Source organism: Larimichthys crocea, chromosome XII, assembly GCF_000972845.2.
Source record: "Larimichthys crocea isolate SSNF chromosome XII, L_crocea_2.0, whole genome shotgun sequence".
In the NCBI taxonomy this organism is placed as follows: Eukaryota; Metazoa; Chordata; class Actinopteri; family Sciaenidae; genus Larimichthys; species Larimichthys crocea.
This window is the reverse complement of record NC_040022.1, coordinates 28,090,392-28,101,229: the sequence shown is the minus strand read 5'-3', so window position 1 is coordinate 28,101,229 and position 10,838 is coordinate 28,090,392. Positions and strand designations below refer to the sequence as shown.

The following is a 10,838-nucleotide window of genomic DNA, read 5'->3' as shown; positions in this document are numbered from 1 at the left end:
TTAGGAACTACAGCAGACAGGATGACATACTGGAACTTTGCTTCGTCTTATTTTCCCAGACAAACTTCAACAGAAGGGAAAAAAACTAAACAAAAACGCGTAGAGGTACAGTGTGTGTACAATAAACAGGAAGGTGGCATGTGCGTTGGTACTTGACTGTGAGTCTTTCCAATATTCTTCACATAAATAACATTATGTAATATCAAGTAGCTTACAGAAACTTTACACAATATGTAGATATATACTTAAAAAAAATTAAACTGATATAACTATAGACAGCATACCATTTCCAAGCTGGGTAGAAATGACTCACATCTGGTTTCTCATACAGATAGATAGATAGATAGATAGATAGATAGATAGATAGATACCAGACTGTCTATATTATTATATTGAGTTTATATTTTTATACTTAAAATAACAATTATTTTCATGTTGGAGTAATCGCCAAAGTTCTATTTTCCATAACTGCTTGTCCTCATCAGGAGCTCAGGGGGCTGGAGCTGATCACAGCTGACATGTGACATGGGGTGAGAGGCGGGGTACACCCTGGACAATCACCAGTTCATCACAGGGCTGACAAATAGAAACAAACAACCATTCACACTCACACCCACACCTACGGGAAACTTCAAGTCACCTGTTAACCTGCATATTTGTTTTTGGACTGTGGGAGGAAGCCGGAGTACCCGGAAAGGACCCACGCAGACACAGGGAGAACATGCAAACTCCAGAAAGACAGTCAAGTATTTTCTTGATGAATCATCAGGCCCATAAAATAATAATCATAATTTCCTAAAGTCCAAGATAGCATCTTCAAATTACACATTTTGTCTAACAGTAAATCTTCACAATTTAGAAGTGCAAACATGAATTGATTATCAGATTAGTTGCCTCTTCATTTTCCATTGATCGAATAATTGGGTAATTGTCAGCTCCTCTCAAATTTTAAACACTGAAAAACATCTTCTAAATATAAACAGAATAATACAAAGGACCGCCTACTTGATTCTTTTATTCTCTTAAAATCATTCTTCTTTTTTGCTCACTTCTCTTCAGTCTCACTTAGTCATCCTGCCCACCCCCTGACGCCCACTTGATTAGTAAATACAGGGTGCAACAAGATTCCTTCAGTCTGCATCACAACCAGATGACAGTTTATCTCTGAACAGTTAGAAACAATAGCTGTGAAGGCGAACAGAGCCTCCAGTTTTCTTCAACGTTTTATGTGGTTCTACCCGTCACTGCTTATAGGGCCTTGTATGCAGCCTCATTCAGTCCAACCACTCAAGTTACTTGCAGGGCACGATCAGTCAAATTAGCCAACTAAACCCTCTTTTCTCTCCTTCCTGACCGCGTTCACGGACCTGATTGGAACTGCATTATCGCTGCAGAGGCTTATCTGCAGAGACTGGGGGAGCTATGTTGAGGGCTGACGCTGCTCACGGTTATATAACCAAGACTGAAATAATCAGGTCAGGGAACTCTGACCCTCCATGTGCCTTCATTAAAAGTTATCTCAGTTTAAAGAACCTGGCACTGATACGACATGCTCTAAAAAGTGACTTTAATTTTAAAGTAGCAGTTGGAAATGTGACTAAAGTCATGCATTGGTGGGTTCATGAGACTTTTTTTGTCCTCCCTTTACAGGTCGAACAGTTAATAACAAACAGGATATATTGTTTTAGACTAAACTAAAACAGGAACTGTTATGAATGGAATTCAGTTTCCATCCAACCTTCACCTATGAGTCACACAAAGAAGTTATCATCCACTATGTTTTTGTTCTTCCACTATAACCCAGAAAATCAGCCAGTGTTTTTTCAGTGGTGCATTCAGGTACAGTACATCAACGCATTTTTGATTTCTGTCCAGTGGATAGGAAAAAACAGAACATTAACCATCTGTGGAAATTCAACATCATCATGGTGTTTTATCAGAGTTACGGCCTCATCTGCAGGTCCAGAGCAGGTTGGATGGCTTTAACGGCTCCAACAGACACCAGAGGAAACACGTCTGCCGCTTAGCTGCGGTTAACCATTGATAATGACCGGTCAGGTATTATTTCAGCCTCCAAGTCTGAAGTCTGAACCAACAAATTTGTGACATTCCTCAGTTAGACACTGGCTTGGAATGTGTGACAGGTGGATTTACATTTTGTATGCCCAAATGAGGCGATGAAAAGAGAAAGGTTCAGGCTCAGACAGGAAGTTACTGAGAGGCTGAGCAGAGGAGTGATTCACTTGGGCAATTGCATGACTTCACTCATAGATATAGAGGTAAAACAGCCCTGCATTCCTAACATATATCCCAAAGATAACAGCTTGAATCAGACGCAGAGAATGAAACAGACATTCATAAAGGATTGTGTATTAGAATCAATAATTTTAAGCCTTTAAGACTTATCAGTATTGACATTTCTTGAGTTATGCTCGTGCATTAATTATGAGGCTACAGACAGTAGATGGTTATCTTGGCTTAGCATGAAACAACTAGCTTAACTCTGTCATACGGAAATAAAATCCACCTACCAACACTTCTAAAGCTAGGACAGTAATGGATTACTTTTTCCAGTAACCTGTTACCTTGCAGCAGAGCTGGAGGTGTAGGGAAGAGAAATGCGACTTCCTGTTACTGCAATGTCGTCTTATTTACATGTTGTGTTCTTGGCTGGCACTAAAGTTAAAACTGACATGTGGGTGTGGAGGATTTGAGTAAAGTAATAACTAGTGTTTTATTGTCATCTAATAGCCAGTCATATACATTATCAGTGATAAAATACTCAGCACTGTGCAGCAAATCTCAGTATCACATCCTCATAATCAAAGAAGTATGGCTTCTGTTTTCAGCTGCTGTTTTTTACAGATGCTCAACTCCTACAGGGAAAAATCCATCATACATAAACCTATTTGTACATTCATGAGTAGGGAAAATAGGCCAGATTGTAAATTGTGTTTTTGGACACTATCAGTCCATGTTGTTCTGATTGATGGTTGATTGCTTAGATGCTTTATTTCCTTTGGAGTCTCTGTTCTGTAGACTTAGCAGTGATATAGAGCTATAAATGAACTTGAACTTGCACCACCTTCCTCAAGCTGTTCTATCTGATTATACTCTCTCTAATCTGGACATAGAGCAACGAGTTTAACCTCGTCCATTGGTTTGTGTCAACAGGCTTCCTTAAAAATGTGGCAATCTGTAAACTGAAGCGCAAGTTTACGAGGCAGGTTGATGGCTTCAGAATAAAGGCAAACTAAAGTGCAACACTTCATCACAAAATATTTCTTGGAATGTAGTGAGTATCATAGTATGATTTATTGTGTGTAAGACTATATGAAGGTAAGTTTTCTTTTAAGAGTGAATAGTTGAACAGGGACTGCTGCTCACCATATGTGTGTGGGATCAGTGTTTTGTCTTGGCTCGCAGCTGTCCTCACAAGATAGTTTAGACCACATAAGATAGATGAAGCCTTCCTTTATGTTTAAGCCCAACAAAAAGGTCACTGTGTGTTAATGTTGTGGCTATACCAACAAAAATCGTGGGCCGGTTATATGAAAAACTGCATGCACTACTTTAACTCGCCAGAAATGGGACTAGATCAAATGGAAGGGTCCAGAATATTCTGATTATGTTGTGTCTCTCACAGCTTGTAACTATGACTTGATTCACACACCTGAAAAAAAAAAACACTCAAGACCCTCTGGAGCCACCAAACCAGGTCAACATACTGTAAGCAAAGTGCATTTTGCTGAAAAAGTCCAATTATAGATAAAAAGGTTTGCCAACCGGGGAGCAGGCAACAGCATTGTGTACTGGAAATTTTTAAGGCCTGCGTGGTTCTGAGTTGACAAAGGAGAACAGAGCGGTGATTCACAGGAAATACCTTTCATCCGACTGACAAGCCACAAAAGAGACACAGGAAGAGGCAAAACTTGAAAAGATAGCACCGCCGGGAGCGCTGGTCACCGAGGAACAGCGTCCAGCCCTGACTCACTTGGCCCTGCTGCACAGCCAACATGCCATTGCAATTAAGTGGGACAGACAGGATGACCTCTGCTCTGCAGCACAGTGCTGTGAGGTTGATGGTTAGTAGAAGTCATGTCACAAGAGGAAAACAGTAATTGGATGTTTCCTAGTTTACAAAGAGTGCTGATCGTGCAATTTGGTGATGGATCTTTCTCCAACTTCTTGGGTGGCAGATTTGACAGAGATGAAACATGTGTAGTCCACTGAATAGAGTACTGACTACTGTTATTAAGGTTTCAATCACTGACTTTTTAATCATGTTGAGTTTTTTGATCATAGTTATCAATATACATACAGTAAAGGTTCTGTTTTCTCTGCAGTTTATCATCACAAGATTTGGTTTGGCCACCAATAAATCACATTTTTCTCTTTCTTAGTAAAAGTTGAATTAAAATTGTATTTTATTTTATTTATATTGCACCATATCATAACAGAAGTTATCTCATGATACTTCATATAGAACAGGTCTATTACTTACAGAGACTCTGGTCATCGCTTCTGAAAAAATCCGGATTCGCCGTCCAGATGACTCCGGGCTATCTGGCGTTTTAGGATTTTCTCTGGGACCCCTTTTCAAAAAATACCGGTTTCACACATCAAAAAAGCCAGATCCGTATGGACACGAGGCAGGAACGATAAAGTATTTATGCGGATTTGACAAAAACATACACATGTGGACGGGCCCTGAGCTTGACATCAGAAAATTGCAGGTCATTCAAGTTTTATGTCCTTAAGCCACTAACTGATTGGTTTCATCCGGCTTGGTCGTTAAATATAATGGCATATCATCAGCATAACAATGAAAGTTAATCAGTCCCACCAGGATTTCACGGGCCTTTTTTTAAATAGTTGCGGCCTAAAATGCCTGATGTTGCATGAGGTTTTCAAAAAAATTGCGGTGAAAGTTGCGGTGCTTTTTACATTTTTGTTGCGATTTTGTTGCGGGAGGAAGTGAAAGTTGCGATAAGTTGTGATTCGACAGTCGCGCCGGGGGCCCCGTCCCTGGGGGCGAGCCCCGGAGAGGCCACCTTCGCCCCCTAGCCTTTCCAAGCTGACCCGCAGCTGGTCGTGGCGCACCGCCGCGGAGGAAATGCACCCGTCGGATGGGGATTCGGCTCTTCCCTATCACAGTTTTGTTCATGGAAGTGAAGCGGAAGGCAGTTTGGCGACGTCAGTGACAAAGCCAATGATTGCTCAAAGTTGCGGAAAATCGCGGTGATTGGTTAAATTGCAATACCGCCCTGAATTCATGGAGATTCACTGAAGTTGCGCTGAAGTTGCAAATCGCAACATCGCAAATTTCTGGAGGGTCTAGTTAATGGAGATGTTCCTAATAATGTTGCCTAATGGAGGCATATATAAAGGGAACAGAATAGGTCCAAGCATTAGTACAGCTTTAACATAATGTTCATTTGTTCTTTAGGTTCAGACAAGTTAATAAGAAGCGAACAACATTTTTTGAGTTTATTTAGTAAGCAGAATTTTGTTGTTAGATGTTGATTTCATACAGCTAAGAACAAATAAAGCTAATAGCTTATTACTTCCTGTGATGGCCTCAGTGCTGTTAATTGGTGTCAAAAGATTACTTTTCTCAACTGCTCAGGAGGTTGGAGGTTGAATTGTTGGAAATGAGCTCACTTCTCAGTATCTGAGAGCAGGTAGTACAGTGAGATATTGGCTGCTTGAGTGGCGTCCTTAGTCTCCACTCTCCCAGTTGAATATGATATGAAGGCCTGGTGGCGCTTTTGATATCCGTTCAGTCCGTCCACTCAACTGAACATTTCAACAGATGCTCGCCAGTTTCCAACTTCAGCACGTCTGTCATCTGATGTGGAGTTAAGACATCAGAGAAGGAAACACAAACTTTGCCCTGAACCATGATCCCACTCACAATGGGACTCCCCCTGCAATAAAATATGATGGACGGTCAGTAACTTCCTACTCAGGCGGGCCAAAAGCAACCGCAGCGCTCGCTGCTCAGACGCAGGGTCCCCTGTTGTACTCTACTGTACATATTTGGTGTGCGTGCGGTCAGGAAACCCCACAAAATGACTATGTTGTATTACGGCAAGAGACACCAGGGCTAACCATAAACATGGGCATATGACAGCATGGAAATAGCTTTGAGGAATTCCTTAAGGTTGAGGGAATGCCTAAACTGGGTCTGATGCTGAGCACAGTAAAAACAAAATGTCTGTTAGATTTAGTCTTATAATGCATTTATCCTGCATTCACAGACTAGGCCAACGTAGCGACAACTTAAGACATTTTCACATAAATAAATGTAAAAATTACACAGAAATTGCAAAATAAACATTGTTTGTTCATGTATGAAAAGTGACGGTGTGAAAAAAATGTGCAATAAAGCTACATGTCACTACAATATAGTATGCTTATACAATATGTACGAGCCACGTAATTTGCGACTTAAAGCTGCACTGCATCCAAATATAGATATTCACAATAGGTTTAATGATGTCATTATGAGAGGTGTCACTAGCACTGGCTGACCCACTGAGAATCACCCAATGTTCCACTTCCACTCAGCTCTACTGTTTCAGTGTCTTTCAGCTTATTGTTTTGGTCTGGTCTTCTTCAGTAGAGCAGCTGTTTCAAGTGAAATAAAACAACTGTACGCCAACTGCCAGCACCACATGGCTGACACACAAAGCTAGTTAGCAACTGGCTGAACATAGAGAACCATTTGCAGCTCAGTTGGTGCAGTATAAAACAAAGCTAAAAGGAGAGAGAAGATTGAATATTTGTCAAGCGGATAGAAAGATGACACCAAATGAATGCTAATACTGCCTCCAGTGAGAAGGGAAGGGAGACTGTTTCCACAATTAACTGTGAATTCTGTGTTGTGACACCACAATGTGAGCTAGTCACACTTCTTCAGCTGGGACAAAAAACCTGTGTGGTTTATTGTAAAGCTAACTTTTGTATCGGACAAACTTCAAAAGTGAAGGCATTTACATTATCGGTGCACTGTTTGATTGACAGGTGATCACTGGGAATAGTATGTAGTAGTATGAGCAGCGATGTGCTCTGAGAAAGACTGAAAGCAAAACCTGTTTCTCAGATAACCACTTAAAGAGTGTTTACCCATACTGATCCTCTATAAACCAGCCTGTTATTCCTTCCTCCTCTCTGTGCTCTATTAATTTGTCTCAAGCTGAGTTCATGTGGAAGACACAGTAAATCATAGTGTTTCTTCTTCTCAGGAAACTGTAAAAAGCCAGTGTTTCCCAGAAACCTGAGCAGCAGAGGGAAGGTGTGTGTGGGAGGAGGAGAGAGAAAGTTAATTTAAGGAAGATGGTCGCAGGAGAGCCAGTGAATCACCAGTAGGTCAGAGGTCACGGGTGTCATCAGGGTCCACGGGGTACTGATGTCACACAGTAAGAGGGTGGAGGGTTAAATTTAGAAATGACATCATACTGTCAGGACACCGTTTTTTCCTCTTGTCAAAGCATACAGTATGTTTCATTCCAAAACCATGTACGATGTTATCTATGATGTTTTGCAGGAAGCTAAGCAATTAATGAGTTCTGTTTTAGGAATGAGTCATCTGACCTTTGTCTAAAGAGGAGTTATTATTTTAAGAATAGTATCATTTAAGTGTCTCCACGGGAAGTGGAAAATGCCACAAAATGTAGTTATTAAACATTTGAACTAAAACCGAGAGTCCTGGGAGATCTGTGGATTATCACTTTATTCAAGTAATATTTGTAATCCATATTCTCTTCAAGCTCTTCAAAGTATGTTCTTTCAACACTAAGTTATGATTGCAGACCAGTTCTGTTGGACTATTCCTTTCTACTTTGGGTGTGGCATACATCGTACTGTAAAGAGAAATGGGTTTCTTTTCTTCTGCAATCAAAGTAGATTTTTTTAAAAGCTACACTATTTATTATTTTTATATCTGCAATGGATCCAAATGTACAGTGTCAAAGATGTCACTATTAGTAACAAATCTGAATTACGTTACGTTATTGTTTCCCTTCAGTTCCATGGAGCGTTTTAGCATCTTTTAGCTTATTGTTTTGGTTTCATTGATGGCAAATTCAGCAAAAAAGTGGACAGACAAAGATAAAAAGTAGCTGGTGAACATAGTGGGAAAATATTGCTAAATGATCCACTAAAGACTTACAGTCACCAGGTGGACAGAAATATAACTTCATATAAACATTAATGTTGCTCTATGTTTACTGGATTTATAAGTAGGAATCAGTTTGCTAGCATGTTAGCTGTAAAACATGAGGTGATTATTGGGTGAAAAACTGTAGAGGAAAAACACAGTGTTGTGTTTCTATCTTGTAACACTACATCCAAGAGGCTTGAAAATGAATGAATCTAGGCTTCAGATCAGTGATCCATTTGTGAGACTTCAACTGTACGTAGAATTTTCTTTCTCAGACTCATTTGAATGACTTGATGACCTTAGAGGAAAAGCAGAAGTATTTTGTATGTTTTTCTTTCTTATCCTTATAATTGCGTCCTATTAGATTTATTTATTTTGATAAATAAATATCTGGATATGACGTCATATGCCTGCATTTACTTAGTCCTCAAGAATAAATCTCCATAGAGAGATTCCTCCTACAAACAAATACTGGTGACCAATATTTGTTTTGAGCAATGATAAACTGTTGTTGGGAGTTTTCCCTCTCAAAAGTACTTCTAGTAAAATACAAGATGGCTCAGTGTTTCTGTGGTTAGTGATGAACCTTCCCCTAGCTAAGGGTGTAGGCTTTGTTGACCGTAGTCTCTCTATGATTTGCTGGACAAACCACAGCAGGAGGTAAGTCATCCCACATTTATTTTTATGCCCGGAATCCCCCATTAACCAGACAGGAGACTCTACACAAACATTTATACACAGCGTGAAAAGGCAGTAACATAACGCAATTATTATTCTAGCTGTTAAGAAATTCATAATAGTGTTTAGATAGCTTACAACAACAGTGTCTTTGTTAAAACTGCAGTGGGATCTCTCCACTTTATCTGAGTCACATCACAAACACTGGACTCTGTTGTGTTTGTTCCTTCGGTTCTCCTGGATTTTTTGAATTAATACAAATAGCCCCCACAGATCTGTTAAGCACAATCCCTTCTCTGTTTGGTGCAACATCATTGTTATGTCATGTCAGCATTTCTGTAGAATCGTGGTTCTCAACCTGAGGGACACTATGACACTTTGACACTATGACATCCCAAGAGATCCCAAGATTATCACTGCAACAGGAAGCAAGAAAAATCTAAATTGTTCTACATAAAATCACTTTTTTAAAAACTTTTTTTAATTTCTAAGGCATCATGGCTGGTGACAGACTGACCACTGTTCAGTGTAGCAGGAATACAGCTGGGTAAGGTAGTGCCTAAAATAGCAGTTCCTCAAACGTCCACTTGAGGCTGGCTCCAGAAGTGAGTCAGTCTCCATACAGTAAGTCGCCATGTTCAAATGTCCAACTTCACAGCAGAAATAAACATGTTTACAGCCTGGTACAAAAAACTGTTTTGGTCTCTGTAGCTAATTTCCCCGTTCATGACAACTGTACTGAGGGTGAATTTATATACAACTCACCTGTTCACATTATATTAAGGCTTAAAGTTTTTGATTGACAGGTGGCTGCCAGTACAGATGGCTTGTTTGAGCACCCAGACGAGGTCCACTGACACGTCGTTGCCCATCTTAACATCCACCACAGCAAGATAATACATTTAAATAAACATGAATCTGTTTCTGTTGCACAAATCACACGAAAATCATGGCTGCCATCAGCTAATTAGCATTATTATCGCCGTGTTTATTTTGATGCATATCCAAGTGGGGAATATAAATTCCTGAAAATTTTACAGTCTGATTTCTTTCTAGTTATACTGATGATGATGATATACTGTGTATACAGTATAGTATACAGTATGACACGTGTGTCACAGTCATTGCTTCACACTACTGTCATGTAGTACCACCTATTCCCACTGCTTGCACAGCTGGTATAAATTCAGACTAGGTTTGCCACATCCAGCTGTTCCAAAACATCTTCCTCCTTGATGTTCCTCCACTCTCCTCCCTATGTACTGTCTTAATTGAAAACAGTGGTGGTGCTGACATTTGGGCTGAGCCCTGGTATGCACTCTGTAAGAAGCCCGCCTTTCCTTCCTCTGCTGTCAAAAAAAGTTGCTGACGCCTCATGTGTTCTTCCATTCACTGAATCTTATCTGCAACAGAGAGCAGGACTTTAATATGTCCTAAAGTCACATCAGAGTGTGTCACCATTATGTGTGCCATGACTTTCTAAGTTTAGAAATCCAGAATGTAGTTTCTGTGTTTGACCTGTTACATTTTCTGTTTCTGTGTCCTTTGCTAAACTCTAAACCAGTTATCATAGATGGATTCTGTCACTTATATTATTATTCTTTGTCTGTGTTGATTTGGGGGGCTCAAAACTAAGCTCTGGAACTACTATTCCTGTAATGCTTGGGGAGGTGTAAACAGATATAATATACAGATATAATGGTGCCATAGAGTCAGGTAGCACTACAGCTTGAGCCCTGATTTTTTTCCAGCCAATACTTGTTTATATTTTGGCAAACTGACACTGTTAAAAGTATGCAAAATGGGGCGGCGTTTAGCTCAGTCGGTAGAGCAGCTGCCCCTTGAGTTATGAGGATTGTCTTTTTATATGATTTCTAAACAGATTTATGGACATCTACTCGCAATGGCACAATGAATCTGAAAATATATGTATCATGTCAGATTTGAGTCTGTGTATGATTTTCAGTGCAAATTGCGTCTCTCAGTGTTCAAG

General features: G+C 40.0%; 1 protein-coding gene across 1 annotated transcript in view; it reads left to right on the top strand.

The window, feature by feature from the left end:
- syn3 (synapsin III) overlaps positions 1–10,838 on the top strand; it is a 102,027-nt gene that overhangs the window by 65,885 nt on the left and 25,304 nt on the right. The gene's annotated exons all lie outside the window — the stretch shown is intronic.